At 35.7% G+C, this 12517-nt stretch overlaps 1 protein-coding gene across 2 annotated transcripts in view; it reads left to right on the top strand.

Moving 5' to 3' along the window:
• Window positions 1–12517, top strand: part of LOC142327602 (clarin-3) — a 107095-nt gene that overhangs the window by 80105 nt on the left and 14473 nt on the right. The window lies entirely within an intron of this gene.

Genomic DNA, 12517 nt, shown 5'->3' with positions numbered 1-12517 from the left:
TTTAAATGATACTCTGTTCTTATTTAATATTGCTGCGAGAGAACAACATTATCGAATATTAAACAAGGCTATTGTAAGTGTTTAAAGAAAATAAATTTTTACAGTTTAAGTTTTCATAAACTTAAACTGTAATAATTTATTCCCTTAGAAGCGGTAGAAAATTCAAGGGAGCTCTGAAAAAAAATTAAAAGCGGTTCGGATTACAATTGTTACAAGCGCAAGGACACGATACACAGTATGACAAATCAAGAATGTTAAAACTACATACGTATTGAATGTTATCTTAGCGTTGTTCTTGTACGGGTTTACCCTACACTCGGTAGATGGTTTGTTATGAACGACCGGTCCGGACCGTTCAAAGATTACGTTACGCATCTACGGTTCCGGCCGAGGTCATCATTTAACGTGAATGAAATGAAGGTTGTGATGCGGTGGCCTACGCGAAACATGCATCGCGCTTTTTCATATCGCTTTTAATAATTATAGTTCTATTTGTATATCTTCTCGTAATTTCTTATCGGGTTATTTCAGATTTTAAAGAAAATAAGCTTTTATGTATTGTTCTAACTATTTCAGAAAAGTTGAGAAACATATACAGGTTTTCATTAACAAAAAATGTATAAGAAGCAGTAAATGAATACAAAAAAACATCGACTTTACCAAAACATATATATATACATGTCTTAATAAAAATTTTTTAAAAATCAATTTTGAAAGTGAATACAAAACAGTTAAAAAATGTTTAATACATTCGATTCCAATTAAAAATTAGCACGCTAATCTAAATCTTAAGCCATATTATTATTTTTTTATTTTTTTTTAATTATTTGACTGTGTAATAAGTGTTTAATGAAAATTATTTGAAACTTGTCGACTGCAGCGCTCGCTCTCCTGTCAAAATATGTTTTTAAAATATATACATCTACATCAAATTAAAATTAGACGAAAGATCAATTTGTTCTATCTCAATTGATAAATCCCTCTGAAGAAACCATTATTATTATTTTTTTTTATTTCATTGCTCTGAAAAATAGGCATTTAATCGAAGCTGGAAAAATGGGTCTCTGGACCCAACAATGGAAAATAACCCAACAATTTTTAAGAAGACTTCCTTTATAAAGGATGTTTACTTCAAAAAATCAGTTTTAAACAATTTAAAGCTATAACAAATATTTAAAAAATTAATTGAGTATAGTTTTGGAGTCTCACAGGAATGTGTACTTTATAACAAAATAAAGAAACCGGCGGGGGACGAACAAATTTATTGCAAAAAGACAGACATAAATAAATGAAAGACAGACGAAGTAAATAATATGACAATTTCTTTAAACAACCAACTGAGCTGTTTATGTGTAAAAAAGACGTGTTTAGTGAGTTTTAGTGGAAATTTGTCTTTGTGAAATAATTTCTTGTGCCAAGTTATACCCAGGTTTTACATATATATATTTTTTTCTTTTTGTTGTTCTGCTCCCTTGTGCCAGTTCAAAAATCAAGTATTACTCAGCCCAGGGGAGTGTCGTTGTGATTCTAATGACCCTCCCCGCCTGCCGACAGTACGTCCGGCATGGCTGGTCGGCTCACCGATTCCGGATCTTTTCCTTATTTTCATCTAGCCTCTGTCACTAACCGCTAAGGCCCCAGTAGCCGGGTCTCCGTCTTTTTTTTCTTAAAGTAACTTCTCCCACTTCTTGTAATCCACTTCCTTTGCTCGTATAACCTCAGCCACGATTCTCTATTGTCAGCCAATCCTCTTTACCTCTCAGCATATACTCTGTTGCAGTTTCGGGGGTAATGTCTTGTATGTTGTCTTGCTTTTAGATCCTCCCAACGTGCACATTCAAACAAAGTGTGGCAGGGAGTGTCCTCTTGACCGCAGTACACACAATTTGGGAGCTCCCTTCTTCTAAACGTGTGTAAGTATACACCAAATCCTCCGTGACTGGAGAGGAATTGTGACATGTAGTACCCCACATCTCCGTCTTTCCTCCCCAGCCATGGTTCTATCTCAGGAATAGATTTCTTTGTCCACGCCTCAGTTGTAGCAGCATTCCACTTCTTTTGCCGTTCTTGTAGCAAGAGATTAGTGGCATGTTCCCTGTCCATGCCCTCATAGATTCGTTTCATTTGAGTAGCCCGTAACTGGATCGCAAGTACCCCGGCCAGGACTCACACCGCATCCGCCGATACAATTCGGTACGCCATCACGATCGTCTCAGTAGTGATGTCATCATTTTCACATTCCTCTTGCTGTTTAGTGCCGAAAACGAGGCAGGCACATCATACAATACTATAGAAGTCGCAGCTATCATCAATAGCTTTCTTTTAGCTGCTCTGGGTCCCCACTTGGTGCCCATCAGTCTACTCAGGGCGTCGACGATCCGCTCCGCTTTACTGCATACTTCATTGAGGTGTCGGTTGTATACCCCATTTTGATCGAAACATACTCCGAGATATTTCACAAAAGGCGTTGTTTCTAGTCTAACCCCATCGACCGTAACTCAAATCCTTCTAATCTTACGTCGGCCTGCCACAACTACGGGTTGCGTTTTTTGTGGAGCGAGTTGTAGCCCCCTTGTGGCAAACCACATGCTTATCTGTCTTATAGCCCTATTCGCCTTTTCCTTCACTTCATCTTTTGTGGAGCCATCAACAAGTATCGCCAAATCGTCGGCGTACGTAACTAGTGTCACCCTCCAGGAACCCCAACCTCAAGGCCCCGTCAAAAACTAGGTTCCACATGAGGGGCCTTAGCACAGATCCTTGGGAGACCCTTCCATACATCCAGATGTATGGAGGGGTCCCGCCTCCATAGAAAAATAATTTTCTCCTCCTTCTACTGATGTCAGTAGCTCTCTACTCTGTAGGTTTACTTATTGAGGCTCTCTGGTATAAACCTATATTCCTCCTCCGCATTTCTTCCAAAAAATGTCTCATAGATGCTATTGAAAGCATTGCGGACATCCAGGATGACCATCAGTGGTATCTTTCTGGTCCTACGGGTGCCCGCTCTACTTGTCTCTATCCACCTCACTATCTGGTGAAGGCATCCACCGTGGATTTTCCCTTGGTGAATCCAAATTGCAGTGGCACCAATCCTCCCGATGCTTCCAACTCAGACTGAACTCATCCCACCAAAAGTCTCTCGTATAACTTGCCGATCGTCGGCAATAGACAAATAAGCTTGTATGATTGTCGCTGACCTGCATTCACTGTTTCGGGATCAACAGCAATTTACCCACTTTCCATGTTGTAGGAAAGCTCCCTGTAATCAACACCTTGTTAATTGCCTCCAATAGAAGCCATAGATGTGCCTGACTTCGCGCTCTCCAATCGGTATGAGCACTTACCCACAGAAGAGGTCAGCAGAGATGTCAAGCAAACTGTGGAAATTAAACCCCGACCGACAGTTTTGTACGAGATCTCTGATATAACAAAACTTTACTATTTACTAGAATTTTTAATGTCCAAAGACGACAGTGTACGGAAAATCAACAGTAAACAATTTCATGTGCTCGTGAACATTAAAAGGTACAGAAGTATAATTCAGGTAATACGGGAGCGCAACCTTATAAGCACACTTTTACGAAGCGTGAAAAAAGAGTTTTCAGGTACTGTTGTGAAATCTGCATCATTCAATACGGTTAAATGTGATACAGAATGACACTGAAATCCACGGATATAAGATCAGTAGCATTGTGAACACCTGCCATCTGGTATTGAAAAAACCTTTATCAAATTTTATTTGTGAACTTGGGACCTCGAGACAACAATAAAGCCAACTGCTGTGTCAGGTTTGAGACACCGAAAAAATTTATGCGCTGTCAGAAATACGGCCATACTAAAAACAATTGTATTCTGCCTTATCAGTGCGCGGGCTGCTACAGAACTACTGACTGCCTAAATACGAACAGGAACTCGCCGGCTACATGTGCATTACGCTATCTTGACCACCTTTCCAGATATAACCTGTAAAATATACCAAGAAATTCTCCTCAAAAGGGGAAACAAAAACTGAATCATGCATTGAAGAATAATCCCAGATTATACTCAGATATATACTCCGGAGATTTCGTCTCATAACTCTTTTTTTTTTTTCTTTTTTTTGTTTGTGGGCGAAAAACGCCTGGGTGTTATCATCGCCCGGTAGTTATTATTAAAAGGGTAATATTAACCATATAATAGAAATTTACTAAAACAAGCCAAGAAGGCAAAACAAACCCCAAAACTAATACCACAGACAATGTTGATATAATATAAAAGCTAAAATAATAGAATAAAGAAAGTATAAAAACTTACCCAACTCTGATGGGTTGTGCAAAAATCCCCTCCCCGGATAGTAAAATTAAACACATAGAACTAAAAATTCAAATCTAAAATAAAGGTTAAAATTATTAAAAATATTCTCCTTACAGAAAAACATATATGAGTATATTAAATCCTTTGCAGTAACCCAGTACCATGTAAAAAAAGAAACATCCGTTCCAAAATCCCGCCATCATTGCACAAGATATCACGAATGTTGCTGGGTATAACTCGTGGAAGGACCTTGAAGGAGGCTATCGAGAAGATGCAACTCAACGTTGTCTCTGGCCTACAACCAACCTATTGACCTTCTGATTCTACGAGATTTATTGTTCTGTTATGTTTTTATGTTAGTTTAAGAGTTTTCTCCTTTTATACTGATGTGAGGAATAATTAGATTCCACATTCGACCACCCACCAGTTGCTTTAAAGTTTAGCACGATGATTATAATAAAGAAGATTTCTCCAATCATACAAAATAATAAGACAGACTGGGAATGAGTAGGTAACGGTTGCCTTTAGAAGTATCTTCAAATTGTGCAAATAATATAGACATTGCGACACGACAATTGGCTTCGACCTTGCGAGAAGTGGCGTGGCACTCTACACCTGAGAGGACACACGAAGGACAGGAAAGAAGGAATTACTCTAGGGAGATGATAGACCTTATTGCCATTAAGAGGAGAATTAGGAAAAGGTGGCAACGCTTCAGGATGCCTGAGGATAGAACAGCTCTGAACAGGACTGCTCGCAGATGAAAGTGGCTGCTGAAGGAAATCAAAAATGAGTCGTTCAGGACTATGTCGAGAATCTATCTCCTCTTAGGAGAGAAAACCATCCTGTGGTTGGGCTTGTAATGACAGTCAGAAGACCAAACCGTTTGCTGCACACTTAAATGAAGTTTCCAAGCCTAATGAAATCGTAAGGGTTGCTCATTTAGGAATTACTAGTTTCTTGAATAGCCCGATTCCATTGATTTTACCGATAAAGTCCTTCTCGTCTAAAGAGATAGCACATGAAATTGAGATAAAAAACGGGATCTGAATAAGGCTCCCGGATTTGATCCTGTTAGACACAAGATCTTATCTATGTTCCCAACTAGAGCTGTAATATACATACGACACCTCTTCAACACAATTCTCCGATCAACGTATTCATAACAGAATAGAAGCTATCTCAGATTACAATGGTCCTGAAACCTGGTAAACCAGCTCAGGATGCGTCATCCTACAGGTCTATCAGCTTGCTGCCGATTTTATCTAAGGTATTCGAGAGGCTTTTCCTTCGAAAATTATGAACTGTTTTGGATAGCAATGATGTTATACCCGATCACCAATTTAGTTTTCGAACTGGTCACGCTACTGTCGAACAGACCCATAAGATTACTAGTATCATCACCATGTAACTAGAAATGACGGAATATTGTTCGGCGGCGTTCTTGGATATACAGGCCTTTGACAAGGTTCGGTTACTTGGGCTTCTATACTAGTTAAAGTCAAGGCTGCTCCAGCCATGTATCTTTAGCGTGTTTTAGCAACCTAGATGATCGGTTCTCGCAAATAAAATTTTGCCAAGAGCTGTCTGGCTTTCTGACACTAATTTAGGTCCACAGGTTTCTGTTTTGGAGCCGATTTTATACCTGGTCTTCAAAGAAGACCTTTCTACTCCGGACTATGCTACCGTTGCGTCCTTTGCGGATGAAAGAGAGATACTGGCGGTTGACGGCAATCCTGCTCAGTCCTCGGAAAAACTTCAAACGGGGTTGGATGTTGTCAACTTATGGCTACGTAAATCTTTTTTTCCTTTTGAAGGACGAAAAACGCTTTCGCGTTATCATAACCCGGAGTAAGATAACAAAAAACTAAAACTAAGCTAAAAATTAAAATATTAAAAAAACGAAAACTTGCAACTAATAACAGAGATAAAATGCCACCAAAAACTTACTTAAAACTGATATCATAGTCGGAATATTAATAATAAAACGCAAAAATAAAATTTTTTAAAAATATAAATAGAATTTAACAAAGTCCGAGAGGAGTGTAAAGGGCCCTTCTCGGATAACAAAAAGATCGAAGAATTAAAATAAAAACCATAACAATTATAAGAAAAAATATATACTAAAAAAATGATCGAAACCAAAACAAAATATATATATATGACTAAAGAAAAATAAATGTTTCACGTAACAAAAACAATATTAAACTTTATGCTGGAAACTAATACATCGTAGAAACATCAACACCCGGTTTAAAACTTCCTTATCTTAGACTGCCCAAAAATTCGGCGAATGTTATTGGGAGATTTAAATTTACGACGTTAGGCCGCGTAACATATGCAATTCACAAGGGTATACCGCACAGTCAAGTGGCAGTCGCATCATACTCATAGTGGTGCGTTTTCTGCTGACCCCGTAAGTGGCTCTGTTATGTTCTACCCGCAATCGGGAGAGGACCCGCTTCCTTCTCATTTTAATTAGCTCTGAAGTAGTAGCTGTAAGTGAAGCAACTTGATCAGATAATACCTGAACAAATTTTTTTAGCTCACTACAGGATCCACACTGTTGATTACCTTCTCCTGATGTTGTGGCGGCAAAAGAGATATCTGGTTTAATCAGGTTACGAGAGTTTAGCGTGTTCTTATATTCTCTTCGTTTGGCTGGAAAAGAAAACTTTTGCTAGGAACAGATTTTTAGGATTGGCTTCTCTTCTTTAAAAGTTGGGCAATCTCGGGAGTGAACTGTATGTGATCCAGTACAGTTCGCACATTTTTCATCTTCTTGGCAAATTGTGTCATTGTGATCTTCTTTAGCATATCAAGCACACACTTCAGTTTTTGAGCAAGATGTGGTAGTGCAGCCATATTCATAGATTTGAAACACTGCCGTGGATTAGGGATGAAAGATCGTACTTGCAGTGGTAGGTAACCGACTTTTATATTTTCCGGTGGTTCGAGAAGGTTGAAAGTTAATAAAAGGAAAGGTAATTTTCCTAGCTACGTAGTTCATCCATTCTGCTCTGTTGTTTGATTATTCGCTTAACTTCAACAACTTCTTGGGGACGAAACTCATCAGCTACTTCAGTAATCCAGAAGGTCCCGGCAAAATATTACCTTTCAACTGGTATTCAAAGTTTTGTGGCACATCGCACTTTTGCTTATGCCACCCGTATTAATAACACATAAGAGAAATAGATTCTGCTCATTATTATAAGCTTCAGTTAGTGTCGATCCGTCTCATAATTTCCTGATGTTCTTCGGGGAACCACTTGAACCCGTTACAACTGTGTTAATCAGAAAAGGCCACCATATTATAAGGGATTAAGACCCACCTTCCTGTTTTTTTGGAAGAACTACAAATCTGACGTTCTTGTGTTGTAGACTGGATTTGTTACCATTTTAATTAACACTTGCTTCAGAATTGTTATTCTCGTCAGAAAACGCCGAGCGAAGCCTTATCATTAGACTATTTTGGTGTTTTTTTCAGATGGACCACCAACCATCATAGAATTTTTTAGAGGACTTGAAATTTTGGTTCCACGAGAACCGGGAAAATGCAGAACCACTTCTCCAGAGCCCAAGCCTACAGAGGCTAGAACTAAATAGAACTGGATTCACCCAGGTGCCTAGAGGACATCGTTCGAGACTCACTACGTAGAACCACCAACCCTTCAGCACTATAGTTTCCATCATGGATTACGATTGCGTTTCGTAAAGTGTCGCCACACCACCAAGTATATGTGTAAGAAGCATTAAAGGTGTTGTTGTGTAAATGTGTATGTTGTAATTTTTGTAATTTGTGTGTATGGTGTAAAAGGTTTAGCAACTCAGTGTGTAGTGGGAAAAAGGATGCGTAGACTAGGGCCGTGGGGTCGCCAAAGTCTCAATGAGTAAGACCCGTCAGGGGTCGCATAAATGGAAGATACGGGTTAAACCGGCAAAGTCCAAACACGTAAGGTTGAAGATGAGGAGGAAGATTATCCACGGGTTCATCTTGATATTGAGAATATTCCGTATTCCAATAGCGTTCAATATCTAGGATTACATCACATGAAGGAATGTGTTCCATAACATGAAGGAATCACGTAAGGGAGAAAAGAAAGCAGTTTTACTTCAAATTAGAATGTACTGGCTAGTGGACAGAGGATCTCAACTCTCTACCAGTACAAGATTTTCTTGAAGCCAATCTGGACACACGAGATTCAACTATGGAATACTACAAATAAGAACAATTTGGAGGTCATCCAAAGGTTTCAGAACAAAATTCTAAGAAGAATAGCGCAACCACCATGGTTCGTGAAGAATGCTGAGATTCACAAATACCTGAGAATCCCGTTTTTTCACGAAGAGCTTGAACATCAAGGCACGAAGTATATATTTCGACTTAATTCTCAAGTTAAACCATCTCGCTTTAAACTACATACAAATTTCATACGGCTCAAAAAGCTTCACGTGTTGTACCTATAGATCGGATCCTGATGCTTGAGATGATAAGCCTCCTAAGTTGAATGACTGTAAGGTTTCGGAACTATTCAGAGTAATGGTATTATCTCGAACCGGTTATAAGTTGATTATGATGATAATATATATTTTCAGCTTAGTATAACTGATTATGCATTTTCAACTTTCTGGACTCTATGATTATTATGTGTTGATTATTATTACGATTATCATTTTATTTTATTTTTTATATTAGATTATTATTTTATTTTTATTTTAATTATTTGGATTATATGTTGATTACTCCTGGACTTTTACAATTATTTAATACTGTTATTCTGGTTTTGTGTTATATACTTTCTGGACTCTACGTTTATTATTTATGTGTTAATTATTATTTTGATTGTTAAATTGTTGCTATTTAATAATTTTGAATGTGTATTAGCTATTTCTGGACTTTACAATTATTTCGTTTTACAAATCAAATTAATAGGGTTGTATATGTACTGTTTATTGCATGTTAATTTTGTGTTTTTTTGTTTTTTTTTGAAGAGTATAACTGGATGCTCCTCTTTTACGTAATATTTTACATAAAATTTACTTATGGTTTCTATAAGGCAAATCGATTGTAAATAAAGAATTTCAACAAAAAATTAGAATAATCCATCTCTCGTATTGTCAAGAAATCATAGTTAATTACTTCCTTGAACGAATGAACGAAGTAAAGGAAGTATTGTAATCGCAAAAAATTTCAGTTTTAAAATTTCAACGGAAATATCCATTTTGGCCATCTCTGAATCCATTTTGACTAGTTTCGGCGTGACACCTGTACGTACGTATGAACGTATCTCACATACTCAAAAACGATTAGCCGTAGGATGTTGAAATTTTGGATTTAGGACTGTTGTATCTAGTTGTTACAGTCCGAACCGGACAGAGTCCGATTTTCTAATCTAAAATCCAAAAAAATTTGGATTTTACGGCAATAAGCCCTCATTGAGAGCTTTCAATGATATATCATAACTGGTACTTATTTTCATCGGTTCCAGAGCTATAGCCAAATAAAATTTTAATTAATGAAATATTTGGATCTTAGAAGAGGAAGACACATCAGTTCGAATCAACCTTCATTTCCTTTTTTTTAACTTTTTTTTTAATTTAATTATATTGATTTATTAATAATTATTAACCTCTGACGGTAAAAAAAATTACGATAAATAATAATTCAATAATAAAACAAAAAGAAAATATAAGTTATTAATGAAATAAAATTTTATGAACTATTCATTTAAAAACAAAATGTGTATATGTAAGTTAACAGATGTATAAGGAAGTCATGTGATGTCCACATCACATTTTTTAAAGCCATAACAATGAAAATAATAATACAATTTGCAACAGAAATATTATTATTTACTCACACCTATAACAGTAGTTTTAGAAATGTTCTTTATGTTATTGTATTATAAGTGAAATTTAATTTACCTTTAGAGATGTTACTTCCCCCAACCTACCTCATTATGCCAATAAAGTATACCGGCTCACATTTCTACAAACTTCAAATCGATATGGTAGAGAAGTAATAGCTATATAGGTTTGTGTAATACCTGCTTTTTGAATTTTATTACATGTTTAAAGTGAACTTTGGTGAGAGATAAATAATGCGATGAATTGACTCCTACAAAAGTGCTACGCTACAATCTTACATAGATGAGTAAATTTTTATCTTAGTTTTCTCATAACGTAGTCGTTATGAGAAAACTAAGGACGGTAATATAATGTTTACGGTGTGTACTTAAGGGAAAAAGAAAAGTAAAGGGATACAAGACACGTATACACCTAGTTAAGACTCGCGTAATTCACCTTTCTTTTGCTCATAGTTTACGCACTCACAGAAAAACTACTGTATAATATTTACTAATTATTTTTAGATTATTAAGAATTCGATCATAGCTGTCACAATTTAAAACATACGAATAATTACTCTTTTTCGTATTACTTTTTTTTTTTTTGTACCAACAAAACAAAACTATGAAATTTATTTATTAACTAGATTTTCCCCCATCAATATTAAATCATCGATGATGATTTAATCTACAAAAATATTAGTGTAAAAACTGTAGTTATAAATACATGCGTTTATTACTTAATTACAATTCACGTTATAAATAACTACAAATGTTAAAAACACGTAATGAAATATATTGCAATTTTTAACGAACTCAAAACAATGGAGGTTATCGACGTAAACATGTTTCTATTTTTTTTCTAAAATATAAAATATTAGCTTATTTAGTCTGATGCATTATTCATTACAATTAAATAAATAATAACAAATTTATTACGGAAATGCTAAATAAATAAAAATTATAGAAAGAATGTAGAAAATTATACATTTTATATTGTTCGTTTTCCTGACATTAAAAAAAAGTTTATTCAAAAATCAGAGGAAAGAAGAAAGCTAACAGAAAAATTCATTAAAACACAGTCGATTCATTTCACTGAGTCCCAAAGTGAACGCTATCGCTATCTTGTGGGATTTATATACAACTTAAGGACCCAGATTTGGGATTGTGGCACCTAATTTTTTTTTTTGTAGGTTACTGGTTTTTGTGTGGTTATATCTGTTTTTTGTTTTATTTTTTTTTTTTTTAATAAATAATCGATTAATATTTTGTTATTTGAAATTTAAGTAATGAGCTCAAATGAAATATTTTGCTTGTAAGAGACCATTCCCGGAAAAGTGGTAGGAATTATTCGTTAAACGTAACGTATTTTTCAAAAATAGCTTCAAAAAAAGAGAAAGCTCTAAATTAAAGCGCTTTATCAATCAACAATTTCTTGAAAGAACTTAATATTGTTGAATGATACTAAACAGATTTTAGGTTTTCTTCTCAACAATTAAGAAATTTCTTATACCGTTCCTTAGGAATAAAATCTTCACAGTTTATAAAGTAGAAAAGGCTTTTGCCATAAAGAAGCCTAATCCTGATCTCAAGTGGCTCTTTGGGAAAGGAATTCATGAAACATATTTGAGCCGGTCAATACAAAATCTTTTATAAAGAATATACCGTTTCAATTCTAGAAATACACCGAGTAATTTCCAAAAACTTGCAAGTGGGATGAATTTTCTAAGCCTAGAGAAAGTTTTAAAGCACTCTTTTCGGTAGGACTGTTAGTTTATTCCTTGATCTCTTTCTTCCTCCGTGGTGTTCGGTGAAATTTCGATAGTCATTTATTTAATCCGTAGTAGGTTCGAAGGTCCTATTATGTAAATATCACTACACTGAACGGGATGAGTACTACAAGAGAACTGAATAAAGTACATTACAAAGACAAAGGCTTCAACTATAATATTTATTCTTAGAAACAAATGATTATTTAGAAATAGATGATCAGTAGGAATACATTCCATACTTAATGTTTATATCAGCTATGCTCTAATTTAGAATACAGAACTTAATTAGAGCTATGCTCTAATTTATATATATATACTGCGGGCGGATCTGTCTACGGACCTGAATGGGTCCTACCTGTGGGTGTAAAAAAAGCCAAAACTGCTGCATAAAACGCATTATTCCAGTTTATACCGCTTCATTTTACCGATCGCAAGTTTACCAGTATTGATCGGTCACAGTACTCCGAATACTCGGAGGAGTATTCCTCTTCGTAATTGATAAAATGACAAATTTTTATTAGAGTATCCGCAAAAAAAGAATTATCCCAAATGTGCATAAAATTACTTCACGATTGGATCATTTTAAGCGCATACTCATACGGA

This window comes from Lycorma delicatula, chromosome 1, assembly GCF_047948215.1.
Source record: "Lycorma delicatula isolate Av1 chromosome 1, ASM4794821v1, whole genome shotgun sequence".
Classification (NCBI taxonomy): domain Eukaryota; kingdom Metazoa; phylum Arthropoda; class Insecta; order Hemiptera; family Fulgoridae; genus Lycorma; species Lycorma delicatula.
The sequence above is the reverse complement of the archived record's forward strand: the minus strand, read 5'-3'. Positions and strand labels throughout refer to the sequence as shown.